The sequence below is a fragment of the Vidua chalybeata genome, chromosome Z, assembly GCF_026979565.1.
Source record: "Vidua chalybeata isolate OUT-0048 chromosome Z, bVidCha1 merged haplotype, whole genome shotgun sequence".
Taxonomy (NCBI): Eukaryota; Metazoa; Chordata; class Aves; order Passeriformes; family Viduidae; genus Vidua; species Vidua chalybeata.
This window is the reverse complement of record NC_071570.1, coordinates 43,908,289-43,922,802: the sequence shown is the minus strand read 5'-3', so window position 1 is coordinate 43,922,802 and position 14,514 is coordinate 43,908,289. Positions and strand designations below refer to the sequence as shown.

Sequence of the window (14,514 nt, the reverse complement as noted above, 5' to 3'; positions counted from 1 at the left end):
GGCTTCATTTCCAAGATGTTGAGACATGTCCAGTCTTGTCAGAAACATCATAGGGGCATGAGCTTTCTACCATCCAGTATAAGATATCCTTCTTAAGAATAGCCCTCTTATATTTTAAGCTGTTCAAATTAGAAATGTAAAACCATCTTAAAATACAGTAGGAGAGGAATTATGTTTGCAAGTGCTGTGTGTCTACCTGATTTTCAGCACAACCCTGTGAGCTAGATTAGGAGATGCACTTGCCTGAAGCACAACATTTTCCACTGTTGCAGCCTGAGATTTCTAGCTACAAGTCTGAGTCACCACTACACAAGGAGGGACAAAGATCTGGAGGGACAAGGAGTAAGGGCAGATGAAAAGAAAGCACAAAAAGTACAAACACTGAAAAGCACAGACCCAGAAGACCATCCATGACAGGCAGGGTCTTTTGAAAGAGAATGCAATACTAGCTGTAGTATACTCCTCTTCAAAAGATTGTTTTATCTACAACAATTTTAGCTTGTAATTCTGTCCTCTCAAGCATGCTGACACTTCTTTTAAAGTATGAAGACTATTTCTTCACTGGTATGCATGCAAATCCGCAGCTACTACAAAACTCAGGAGACAATAAAATTGTGTGAATAATTGTAAATCATATAATCTCATTATCAGACTAGGGACACAAAAATTACAGCTTTGGTAAAATTTTTATTCATGAGGAAGCCCCCAGATGGTTCAGTACTTAGTAAACAGCAATTGTGCAGTTTCCCTTTAATATCCCTTGAGTGAAAGAAAACAAATGCATGTGGAAAATCTACATCAACAGCTGTGGGCAATGCAAGGGGAGGGGGAGGGGAAAACAACGTCAAAGACTGTAAAGCTGATAGAATGGTTACATTCCTTCCACTTCTCTTCATTTCCTATAGCAAATCAAAATACTTCTCCTCGTTGTATTTGTGCCTTTTTGCAGTATAGCGATGACCAGTAAACATCTTCATCCAGAAACCTGGTAACAACAAAGTACTGAGAGAGAGAGAGAAAGGCAGAGAGAAGCCAATCAGTGCTTTAGAAGTGGAGAGAAGAAAGTCTGTAAGGGGACAATGGGTGGGATTTCAGTGAAAAACACACAAAACCCCCCCACAACAGCAAGGGAAAACATCACAAGCATTTATAGCAAATCTCAAAGATGCTTCCAAGATTCAGGAGACATTCTTCCTCTTTACTGCTTCATTTTACATTGCTGTCCAAATATTATGGTTTCTGAAAGTGTATGCCACAGCTTAAATAGCTAAATACGAGTAATCTGTACCTTATTAAAGAATAAAAATATTCCTTCATTTCTTTTGTAAGTGTTTAATGACAAACTGTACTTACATTTCCTTTATGGAGTGGTATACAAAAACCATGAATGTGAATTATGTTAAAAATGCTTGCATTAAATTTCCTTCAATTTCGTCTCTTGTAGACCAAAGGAGGATTGTTGCGTTATGCTTTGAGAGCTTATCCTTCTGTTAAGACAGTTAAAAAGAAAAAAAAAAATAATTACAGTGTCAGAAATATCTACAAACACTCCTGAAACTGAGCTAGAACTGCCTATAGATAATTCTTATCTTCAGTTCACAGGCCACATCACCTTTACCATTCTTTATAGCATTGTCCTTGAAACATAGGTAGGAACATAGGTCATGTGTTGTACCTACATACAATACAAAAGAACAAACTCCTCACCTGATTTTCCTGGCTAATGATTACAGGGTAATTTATGGAAATAATACAAAAAGCCAAATTGAGACTGGGTAAGTTTAACCTAGAGGCACCATGTATTTAAACCTCCTCAAGCACAAAATTCAACCCAGCTGCAGGATTCAAGTCTGGTCTCAGTAAACATATTACAGTGTACTTATTTTAGCTCTTTTAAACATTGCTGTGCATGCCTCATCACTGTGGTTTTAACACTGTAGAGATACCCAGCTCTTACAGAGCGAGCAAACATTACAGTTTGCTCCTAGAAAAGTCCTCAGAAAAGTATTATTTTTACTGTTTTCTCCATCTTATACTGCAGGCTCAGAAAAGAATGGTTTGGTGTCGGTCTAGAGATTTTGTAAGTCTCTTTTGAACACTTTTGGTTGATCCAAGATCAAAATTCTCAGTAGAAGTAATCCTTTCATGCTAAAATCCATTCAGTATTGCTGCAAGCTTTGCGCCCAACAGAAGACTCATTCAGGCAGCGTTACCGCTGGGACTACTGAAAATTACTTTGCAAGGTAATTGTGGTGCAGGACGGGATTGCGTAACGACTTTGCTTGCAGAGTTTAAAGGAAATGCAGAAGTATACTTTACAGGATCGGAGGCGCTCTGCAGGAGTGGAAAGCGAGCGGCGCAGGCGGCGCACGCCCTGCGGCAGTGACCGGCAGTAACCCCGCTCTCAGCCACCCTCGGCGAGCAGCGAAAACACTAGCTCCCTTTGCCAGCCTTTGGGACGAACAAGCTCCGGGTTATCCACAGTGCGAGTCCTGCGAGCACATAACCTCTCGGCTGCAAAATAGGTGGTGGTCGCGGGAGCCGAATTGACAAATATAACACGCACCGGCTCCTGCTGTACGGGACAGTCCGCGCCCCTACTGAAGTGACACTGCCACCTGCGTGGCTTCCCGGGGGAAAGGCTGAGGGTCTGGGGGACGCTGGGGCAGCAGATGGGCTCGGGGTGTGTGGTCGGAGGAGCAGGCTGCAGGAGCGCCTGGGACTCGGGCAGCCTGACCGGCAGTAACCCCGCCGCCAGAGCCGCCGCCAAGTAGGTGAAAAGTAACTCGGAGTCATCGCCCGCGGGAAGCGCTTCCCCCGCCCCGCCTGGCCCGCGGGGACGGCGCGGGGGGGGGGGGAGGGGCTGCCCGGGGTGGGGGCAGGAAATGTTGGGGGGCAGAACAGAGCGAGATACGGGGGATGGGACAACTACGGAACAGGGGTCGCTGGTATCGTAGCACAAGGGAGCCAGCGCCCCCGACTTCTGCTGGTCCCTCTCCCGTCCCGAAACGCCTCGCCATAGGAAAAAAAGTGGTTGGTGCGTGCGTTAGCAGGGGTGAAGGAGATAGGCGGGCCGGAGCTCTGTGCCTGTCCTTTCCTGCCCCCAGCCATCTCCTAGTTGCTGGTTTGGCGGCGAGGGGTGCATAGGGAGCCCCCGGACAAAAGAAAGCGCTGCTCTGCTCCCACCAACCTCCCACCAGCGACCCCCTCTTCGGAGACCTGCTGCTAGTCCGGGCTGCAGAAGTGTCGGGTGCTGCCACGCCCAAGCACAAGTCGTGCTTCGGTCACATGAGCTGCTGCCGCTCAAACCTAAACCCAACCGCAGCCTCCGGGAGGCCGCGCGCTGCGCCGAGCCTGGCACCAGCTGCGGCTGCCTTTCCTTTATGAGCCACTCTGTGCAGACCTTTATTACTAGCAGTAAGGCTGTATTTAGTAACGTTAGTAAATTATTGGTATTTGAATAGATTTTCATCTCTGAGGTGACAGAGACAAGACAAACAGTTTCTCTTTAGACTTTTTAGTCTAAAAAGTTGTTTATGATCTCCCTTAAGGAGCTTTGGGTAATCCATGCTGCTGCTAACCCAGACAGGCTCTGCCCTCCATGTTAGTTTCCAGCATGTGAAAAAGAGTCATCAGCTCTCATATGTATATAATAGTGTGCCTATGTATAATTATGTATTTAATCAGCATCATAGGTGCTAGACTTCTTAGTCCAGAGTATCTTCCCGGTGGACTGTGGTTAGGGTCCAAAAACCATTCTGGGGAGAGGGATTCCCTGGGCCAACTGCTGTGCTGTGGCAGGGCCAGCCAGCAGAGGTGTGACTGCGGCGATGCAGCATCCTGCCCGGGGCAGGTCCGGAGCGCTCCAGCTGGGCTGCTCTCTGTTCTGTAAACAGCCACACAAGGAACTTAAAATCACACAGGGACGCTAATAAATCTCCAGCTTTTTTTTTTGCTCTCTTTCTTCAAACAGCGCTGTAGGGGGCATTTGTTTTGTAAAACATTAGAAGGAGAGTGGCAACTGACAATAGTGTCATGGCACTATAGGTGCAGTAATAGAGACAGGCTTGCAGCATCACACAGTCTGTCTTCATCTCCTCTCCCCCCTCTGGAATTTAATTCCTACTAAGTGTGAATAACTTACTGAGCTATTTCAAGCTTCAAATGGTACTACAGTTTACAGACCACAAAGGGCACTAGTGTTTAATGTTTTTTGAGCTTTGGGTATATCAAGAGACAGGAGATAGTCATTATTATACCCAAACAAAAATACAGTGCCAGGAATTCTGCAGGTGCTTTACAGCTGTACATAAAGCTATATGAGTGAAAATCTTGGTGGATTTGTTCTACATCACCACTTCTGCCTTTTGTAAACACAACATATAAGACATTTTTGGGCAGATTTCATCTGGAAACACGCATTGGACTGCATATTAGGCCTTTGCCTGATTTAAATATCTGTCTTAAACTGAGTAGGTATGGTGACAGTAACAATATGTAAAAGACATCATGCCATTACCCAATAGAGTAGGTTTCTAAACCTGTATATTAATTACATCTATGTGAATTCCTTCCATCTTCTGATTTCAGTGCAGAGAGATGGTCTACTTGTTTCAAAGGCTGACATGACTGTGTTTCTTCTGTAATGAAGATTCATTGCGCACTTGGCTTTTTTTGTTCCTGGGTCTACTAGTCTTCTTTTTAGATGCCTCAGAAACAATTGTTCCAGGTACTATGCTAGTCCTAAGGAAGATAAATGTGTTTAACCTCGCAGACCAAAGTGCTCTCCCGCAACCTGAACATGCTGAAACAAAACACTGCTGCTGCAGAGGACAGCGCAGGGGGCTGCAAGTATATTTTAGTAGAGGAGGAAAAAGAAAGTTGGTATGAACCTTCAAATTGTTCAGGAAATAATATTATTTCAAAACCCTTCATGTTTGTGCAGGCATTTGGACAATGGCATTCCTAAAAGCATACCATTTCTGTCTTACAGCACCCTCAAAAGTGCTAGATACCTCACAGAACAATTTGAAAGTAAGCTCTGGCTTGAAGTGTTTACAATCCATTTTCCCTAAACTCGAGCAGGTGGTGTTAAATTCAGTCCAAAATAGTAAATGGCAGACATTTTAGGATTTCATTTCAGAATGCTGGTTCAGAATTCAGTTTACAGAAAACTTCTCCAAGTGTTCACCTTGCTTTGCTCTCTGAATATGTGGTTAATTTTTTTACCAAAGCCTGGAGGAGAGGAGTTGATCTCACCCAATTTACTCCTGAAAATCTCAGTTATTAGGAAGCTGGATACCAGTAAAGTTGCAATCTAACTTTACTGTTAGGACCTGTTATCCCTGTTATACAGCAAAAGCTTGGCCTGACCTCTCCCATGAAAAGACCTTTCCCATTAGACCCTCCATTAAGTATGTTTAGTTAAAGCACAGCTTTGTTTTCATGACCATAAGATGGATCATGCCTCACTGCAGCTACTTAAGTGTCATGCTGCTGGTTTTGCCTTCTGTCAAACTTAGTTTTTCCTGCAGTGGCTTTTCCCATTGTTTTGACTTCTGGAAGGCCACTGGAACATAAGGATGATCTACTCACATGCCTGTCCTTTATGTTGATAACTGAGTCAGGTAGTCACAGAAGAATATTTGGAAAAGCATGAGAAAGGAAGGTAAGCATGAAAAAAGAGTCACAGAATGGAAACGAAATATATCTGGCAACTTAAAAGTGCTAGATTTTAGGCCTAGATCTGTGGCAGGCACATTTCTCTCTCTGTGCACCTCAATAAAAAATCCTGAGAGAGAGAGAAATGTGCCTGCCACATAGATCCTCATGCCCTGTTGAGCTCTGCTCACTGCATTATGGGAAGAGAGGGCGCAACTCTTTTCATATCCTCCCAGCCATGCAGCTACCTAGTAGCTGCATGGGAAATCTGGCAATTTCATTTCTCTGGAGCTTTTTAGTGCTGAGCTGTTAAAAAAATCTGTCCTACATAATGTAAATGTATTCAGCAACACAGCACATTATTCTTGATGAAGTCATATGGATACTAGGCTGAAGATTTGCCTTTAATTTGCTCTGAGTAGACTGCCTGCTTTCAAACATAAGGTGAATGACTTATTGTAACCCCAGATTGGTTTCAACACCAAGTGATTAAGCCGTGACATGGAGACAAAGTAGATTAAGGAAGTGGTTTCATAGAACACGCTGACACATGACAGGCACAGAACTACTTCTGTAGCAAAAGAGGGGTGAATCATGCATCTGCTACATGCGCTTTGGTTAAATTCTTGCGGATCTGTATCTCTTGTACACATAAGGAATGGGGAGGAAAGAGGCTAAACTTTCACATCATGCTTGTGTATAACAATACTAGGTATCTACCTTCTCCCCATTGAACTAGCAGATGAAATTGAACATCCGTATTACCTTAGGGAAGCTATAACTTTCTCCTCTATTGCTGCTTTCTCACCCCACCTCCCTTTTGTTTAGAGAGCTGTATCTCCAAAATCATGACAAGTTTGCAGTGTCTCAGCAGGCCAACACTTTTCTTTAATGGTCATCTGACATATCCCAGAATTTACATGGATTCCTTATCTTTTATAATTTCAAAAAATGAGATCCAGATTCCAAAACAACACCCTGGTCAGCTCAGGGGAGCAGATTCACCACCACTAGTTGACAGATTTAACCCAGATCCTTAGTGAACTGCTGGTGAAGGAAGAAAGATAGGTAGAGGTAGTTCCATTCTGGAGAGATGCAAAACTGTCATCTTGTTGTTTGTTATGAATAGATGAAGTCTGACTGATACAAATAGGTGGAGTCTGGTGAGTGCATATACTTCATATTCCTCAGTCTACCCCCAGTCTGTGCTTGCTGAGACATCATCTCATCTCAAGTCAGTTCAGTATAGAAAGAGATTATGATAGCCACTGACTAAATATCTCTTGGATGCATTTGCTTTTTTTTTTTTTTTTTTTTTTTAATATACTGTGTTCTTAGTACTACAGCTACATGGGCATACACCATGACACTTTAGATAGGGAAGAGACTGGAATGCAAGTGACCAAACTAAAGGAGATGACAGTGGTAAGTAAAATGCCTCTATTAGCTTGACTTTGCTTCTTCCAGATGCCTGCTCACTTTAGCATTACTCAGGAAACAAGTCAAGGAAGCATGTCTCTACCTTTTCACTGAAGCATTTGTACAATAATTGTAGCTGCTCTGTTAGATTATTTTCAGTTTATACCCGAATGTCCTGTCAGGCACAAAATGTGTTCTATAAAGGATCACTGTACTCTGAGAATTCTGCAGTTCCCTGACCTTCACATACCTGCTGCTCTAGAAGCAGCTGTATTTCTCATTGATCTACCATGCAAGTATTCACTCTGCTGCAACCACTCCTCACATTTTACATGTCTGATCTTTCCAAGTTCTTCCCTGAAGACCGAGATCCCATTTGCACTGAGAGCACTTGCTTTTACTGAATGGACTTAGCCTTTCCTCATCCTTCCTTAGCAAAACCCCCAGGTACTAGCTGCTTGTAAATAGATTGACATTGAACTTCTGCTCGTTCTAGCAATAGCCACTGTTGGCAGGCTGTTGTTGCACAAGGCGTACACTGCTCTCATGCACACTTAGGATATTTCTCTTTCTTAATTCAGCTATCTTCTTTCTTACATATCCTCTGCTGTTCTGCTGTTAAAGAACTTCCTCCATTTCAGCCTAGAAGTGGTGTATTCTGCTGGGCGATAAAGCAGCGCACTGCATTTGTGTAATATCTCTGAACTGAAGTAACCCCTATGGAGAACTCTTTCATTATTGTGAGTGCTGGAAGAGACCACACAGCAGAACCAGATCTTCCTGCCCTGAGTCACACAAAAAAAAGGGAAATGCAAAATCCTGTTTTCAGCATTAAATGGCCAAAAATGGCATCTGATTTGCAAGGTAATACATGCTAGAGGGGGTAAGGGACAGCTAGGTTCTGAAACATGGTGGCATCATTTGGGAACAAATGATCTAGTTGTTAGATGCAAATGTAAGGAATTTTCCAGGGATGGAAGAGCCAGATTTTAAAAGCTATTTCAGTGTTATGGAAAAATCTCCTAAAGAGCTTATCAGCCTCTTCAGACTCCTAAGCACTCTGTGCTTCCCCTCAGAGACACATATGTTTCTCCAGCCTGGATATGGATGTACTCTGGCAAATGTGTTCCTGTAGTTCTCTCTAGTGTACTATCTGTATCAGATGGTGCTCATCTTAAGAGTGCTTTCAGCAAATTTTGACAAAAGTTTTGCAGTGAGTGAGGACCAACAGGACTTTACTGACAAAACAGCTTGTAGGTTTTTATTTGCCTATAAAGGCTGTGAGTGTCTTAAAGGCTCTCCTCTGCAATGAAATCCAAAACTGGTTTAAGAGCCCAAGGCTTTTGAAGTGCCTCCTTTGCAATAGCAACAAACCAGATAGGAACAGAAGGGCTTTTAAATATGAATGTTAATGTAATGTCACCTCAGGCAGAATTTTAGCCCTAAATTTACTGACTGCATTTTCTAATAGCAATCCTGATGAAAGCAGAGATCTACCAAATCAAAGTAACAGCTGTTTCCTTTGGAGTTTTTCCTCACTGCGTGATTTTGCAAACAAACTAGAAGGACGGCCTTTTGAAAACTAAACAGGATTTGTGGAGAGAACTGTTTAGAGAAAGCTCAGTTGCTTTGCTGGGCAGAGTGATTCCACAGACTGAAGGCACCCTGCAGCCAGCTGCATGATTCTTGTTTAGCAATGAAAACCTGTTTTCTTCAAGAAGTTCAAGAGTGCAACAGTCACAGGCATTGCCTTAATTATTTTGAGATTGAGGCTAAACTTTAGTTCAAAGACTCTGAACTCACAGTGCAAAGAGAAGTTGAATTCAAGCAACCATGGCACACCATCTCCAGAAGAGGATGAGACTGGTTTTACCTGCTAGATTTCTATGTGCCATCCCACAGTCATTTGACCTATGTCCTTGCCCTCACCTCAGCCGAACATTCTCCTTCAAGTTCCAAATCCCCTTGCTTTAAATGGTGCAAGGACAATACAGAGCAGTCCAAACATCTGAGTGATCCCCTGAGTTCATTTACACACTGGTGAATGGTGGAAAGGGTAAAAAGGGTAAAGCTTTGCCTGTCAGCCAAGGGTTGATGGCATGCTGTTGCAACTTGGCTATGAAGGACTCCCCTGTACCCTTCAGCCTGAGCTGCATACGTACATCTGGCCATTGTTGCTGGGTTTTATAATTAAATAAGCATTTGAATCACTGGTAGAGAATCAGGAGGTTGGAACAGGGCGAACGGTGCAAACATCTCTTACACTGTCCCAGTCGAAGATGAGTAGTTAATCTCTTTATTCCAAACAAAGCAAATTTATTCAAAACCCTAGTAACTGCTAGCAAAGATAAGGGAAGGTTTGGCCCTTGCTACAGTCCCTTGATACTTTTCTATTTCATGTATATGCATTATGGGATTACAGCATGCACTAAAATCTTCCTTTCTCCAACATTACCCTTCACAGCTGCCAGCACAGAAGCATGCCAAAACAGGGCCAGGACCTCTAGCTACATATCAAGGTGGGCAGAAAAAGAGCCACTTAACCATAAACTCCAGAGCTGCCTTGAGCAACAAGTTCCCATGGATTTGTGCTTTTTCTCTCTTCTTTTCCACCATATGCTTGGCTTATTTCATGAGTCTCAAGCACATAAATAGGTTTGCTGAACACATAGATATAATTCTTTTAACGTCCATGAATACTAAATAAAAAGAATAGATTATAATAATTTCCTTCTCCTGAATAAATGAGTCAGTCCCCTAAAGCAAATTCCTATCGCTATTCATGTCTGGTTGCATTTATCTAAATATATCTGCAGCACTTACCATATGCACATCATTATTCAGGGAGTTTTGTTAAAAAAAGTTCCATCTATTAGTGTCAGCCTCATTGACCTGATGTATATCTGTCATGGCTCGTTAATCACACATTAAAGACATGTGGGTGCAGTCAAGTTTAGTCCTGGAGCAGGTTTTACTTCAGCAGGTTTGAATGTCACCTCCCATTGGGATCATTTATTTCCAGAGGAAAGTAACACCTTAGGCTTTTCAGGAAGTTTCATTATCTTTCACATTTTGCCCTTCACTTCATCTAAATTTCAGTCATCTCTCCTCTTCCTATTACAAATATGCTTTCCCTAAAGTCACGGTTCACAGCATCAGCCAGAGGGAGCAGTAGAGAACAACTTGTGATGTTTTTGGCAGTCCAACAGCATTGCTTCTGTGAAAAATAATAGGCTCGTGAGCTCAGCTGCTGCACATTTTCTGTCCTTAGCCCTCAGAGGTAATTGTCATCTTTCAAAGTTTTACTCAGAGTCTCCAGAATACTTGGGGATAATGTTGAGGGGTGTGAGGGTGAGGGAGCAGGTGGCATGAATGCCATAGACTAGTTTTATAAATAATTAATATTTGCATATTTGTTGGAGTCACACATTCTATTGGAGAACTTCTGCAATTAAGCAACAAGAGCATGTGTCTCAGATCTTAAACTACTTGAAAACCTGATTTTTGGCTAGCACAGATTTGTGCTCATTTTTTAAAAGCAGATTCCTGATATTATACACATATAGGGCATTAAAGTAAGTTTATCCTTGTCTATCAGGAGTAAGCAGGCCTCCTAATATTCTGTAAGAACAGTTTAGACTACTTGTATCATCCAGCTTTTAATTTTCTATTGTGAGAAATAAATATTAGATTTTGCAAGTACTTACGGTATGAAAATCTAACTGTGAGACTGTTTCTGGGAAGCGTTGCAAAAAAGGCTGTGAATGTGTCAAAAATTAGGACCATGAAGGTACGTTTCTGCAGTTCTTCTTTATGCTGGCTATTCATTCACTTCTGGTGTTTCAGGAGAAAAGATTTAGGAATGTGGAGGCTCTCTCAGGTAAGTCAAAATATAGAACACAAAACTGCACATCTCAAGCCCAAAGGCTCCATGAATATCACTTCAGTGCCTTATCTTTGTTCACACATGTGTTTGCTATCCAACCCATCTCCTCTAACAGGACTGGCCTTGTCTTATTATTCTATACAGCAGCTAGCACCATGAGGGTTTTATTTAATGGGCTTTTCTATACCGGCCATCTTTAGTGGGCATATATATAGAGAATATGTGTAATCATACTGACATTTATTTACAAGTTCTGTAGGAATAGTTTTATTATTGTTTTTGATCAGTGCCAGACAGAAAATACTAGAGATACTAACTTCATCTAGATGTTCCACAGAAACAGATGCCATTAAGATGTACAAGAATTAAAAGCCTCTTGGTATTACTAGTAACCCTAAATAAAAAAAGAAACAGTGGTACTCAGTCTTTTTCTAGTTGTGTAAAACATTTTATGAAAAATTTATAAACTGAATGTTTAGGATGAAGACATTTTCATTTTTGGGGCTGTTTTTCATTTAGTGTTTTAGCCACAAAACTGATTAATGAAAATCAAAATACTAAAATCCTGCACAGTGCTTCAGAAATGCATGCACATACGTAGTACTTGGAAAAGAGAATTCAGAATTTACTGGCAACTAAATGGAGCACTGAGGAAACTCTGAGAGATAGAGCCGGTATCAAAGAGAAGTATACAGGTACCTTATCACTCTCTACAGCTTCCTGAAAGTTGGTTATAGTCAGGTGGGGGTTGGTCTCTTTCTTCAGGCAGCAACTGACAAAACCAGAGGTCACAGTCTCAAGCTGCATCAAGGGAAATATAGGTTGGATGTTAGAAAAAAGTTTCTTACTGAAAGAGTGATAAAGTGCTGAAATTGTCTGCCCGGGGAGATGGTAGAGTCACCATCTCTGGATGGTAAGAAAAAGACAGGATGTAGCACTTGGTGACATGGTTTAGTTGAGTGGAGTTAGGGCATAGGTGGGACTTGATGATCTTAAACGTCTCTTCCAATCTAGTGATTCTGTGATTTGTACCTTATGTGTTCCAGGTAGTCTTCTTTCATAATGCTTTATAGGAAAAAAAGCTATAGTGGGAATCAGGAAGAGTCATGTGAAAGGTTATTGCGATAAGCTTGTGATTGAGCACATGTAAAATTACCTCCTTTGTTGTCACAGCAAGCAATTCAAAGTTGCATTTGTCAGCCAACAAGAAATTAAAGATCTTCTTCCTGTATCTAAGGAGTTTATTCTGGAGTTCCAGGAGTGCACATGGAGTCTCAACATACCTATTCCTTGCCACAAAGTTGAGGTTAACAAGAGGTGACTGCAGGCACAATGTGTTAAGGAGCAATGCCTAACCCATGCCACACTCAAAATCTTACATGAAAATCTTACATGAAAAAATTAAGTATGCCTTATACATAAAGATTTATCAATAGTATAAATGAAATCTTAATAGGCTAATTAAAAATTATTATCAACCCGTGACTAATAATTGCCATGTGTCCTGGTTTGAAAGCAAAACCAGTGAGAGACTCCAAGTCAGAAATACGATTTATTGGGAAAAGAAAAAAAGAAGACAAAAATACATGCAATGATACAAAAGGAAGACCACTGACAAAGTCAGAATACAACCTGACACCCCTTTGGCCAGCGTGCTGGTAGCAGTCCAAATTGGAGTGGCAGATGTGGTTGCTGTGTCTTCTTGGAAACCTGTGGAAAGGCTGCTTTTCTGTCTAGAAATCCCTGGATTTATCCAGGTGGGAATGCCTAGCTTCTCTCCCTGGGCGGAGCAGCTCACAATGGGCTGATGTTATTTTGACTCACAATCACCTGTTAAACAGAACTGAGTCATGTGGCAAGACATTGATGGGCCCATTAACAGGAGATAAGGAAAACTGTCCAGATGCAACTGCTACTTGGATGGTAATAGGAAACATCTTGGTGCTCAGTCTTGGACATTATCCACCCCTTTTCCTATTTCCATCTGCATCATGATGAAACCTTACACATAGTCCTCACTTAAGACTAAGTTTCCTTGTGGTACACAACGGGTTTCCCCATCCTTCTGCATTACCCACCAAGTATAACTGGGTCCTTGAGCAAAAACAATCCCATGGATGGGATTGTCTTTGCCTGAGGTGGAATTAATCCAAACAGTCTTTCCTAAAATACCTTTCATATGTACCACAGGGACTTTATCTCCATCCACTGTGTGCAAGGGTTCAGATTGGGCAGGACCAGCTCGATTGATGGACCCTCGGGTGTTGACCATCCAGGTAGCTTTTGTTAAGTTCAATTCCCAGTTCCTGAAGTTTCCCCCACTGAGTGCCTTCAGGGTGGTCTTAAGCAGTTCATTGCATCGTTCAACTTTCCCGGCAGCTGGTGCATGATAGGGGATATGATATATCCACTCAATGCCATGTTCTCTGGCCCAGGTGTTGATAAGGCTGTTCTTGAAATGGGTCCCATTGTCCGACTCAATTCTCTCAGGGGTGCCGTGTCTTCACAAGATCTGCTTTTCTAGGCCTAAGATGGTGTTCCGGGCAGTGGCATGAGGCACAGGGTAGGTTTCCAACCATCCTGTGGTTGCTTCCACCATGGTCAGTACATAGCGCTTGCCTTGGCGGGTTTGGGGAAGCATGATATAGTCAATTTGCCAGGCTTTCCCATACCTGTATTTTAGCCATCGCCCACCGTACCACAGAGGCTTCATCCGCTTGGCCTGTTTGATTGCAGCGCAGGTCTCGCAGTTGTGTATGACCTGAGAGATGTTGTCCATAGTAAGGTCCACCCCTCGGTCACGGGCCCATTGGTATGTTACGTCTCTCCCCTGATGACCAGAAGCATCATGGGCCCAACGAGCTAGGAATAATTCTCCCTTATGCTGCCAATCTAGGTCTACTTGTGATATTTTCACCTTAGCAGCTCGGTCTACTTGTTCGTTGTTGTGATGCTCTTCAGTAGCCCGACTCTTGGGCATGTGTGCATCCACGTGTCGGATCTTCACGGTCAGTTTCTCTACTCGGGTGGCAATGTCCTGCCAGATCTCGGCGACCCAGATGGGTTTCCCTCTGCGCTGCCAGTTGGCCTTTTTCCAGCGACTCAGCCATCCCCACAGAGCATTAGCTACCATCCATGAGTCGGTGTAGAGATAGAGCCTCGGCCACTTCTCTCGCTCAGCAATATCCAAAGCCAGCTGGACAGCTTTAAGCTCTGCAAGCTGACTTGATCCACCTTGTCTCTCAGTAGCTTGTGCCACTTGTCGTGTGGGGCTCCACACTGCAGCTTCCCGTTTCCGACTAGTGCCTATGATTCGGCAGGAACCATCCGTAAAAAGGGCACATTGTCTTTCAGTTTCCGGTAGCTCATTATATGGTGGGGCCTCCTCGGCACGTGCCACTTGCTCTTCTTCTTCAGAAGACAATCTAAAAGTCTCCCCCTCAGGCCAGTTTGTAATAATTTCCAGAATCACAGGGCGATTCAGATTTCCAGTACGGGCACGCTGAGTGATGAGGGCAATCCATTTACTCCATGTGGTGTCTGTGGCA

The 14,514-nt window shown here is 42.9% G+C and overlaps 1 long non-coding RNA gene across 1 annotated transcript; it reads right to left on the bottom strand.

Annotated features, from left to right (window-relative positions):
• Positions 1-707: 707 nt before the first annotated feature.
• Positions 708-12,013, bottom strand: LOC128802482 (uncharacterized). The gene is made up of 3 exons (XR_008435457.1): positions 11,666-12,013; positions 1,354-1,487; positions 708-1,002 (listed from the first exon to the last, which is right to left on the bottom strand). It is a non-coding gene; the product is annotated as an uncharacterized LOC128802482 (long non-coding RNA).
• Positions 12,014-14,514: the final 2,501 nt, after the last annotated feature.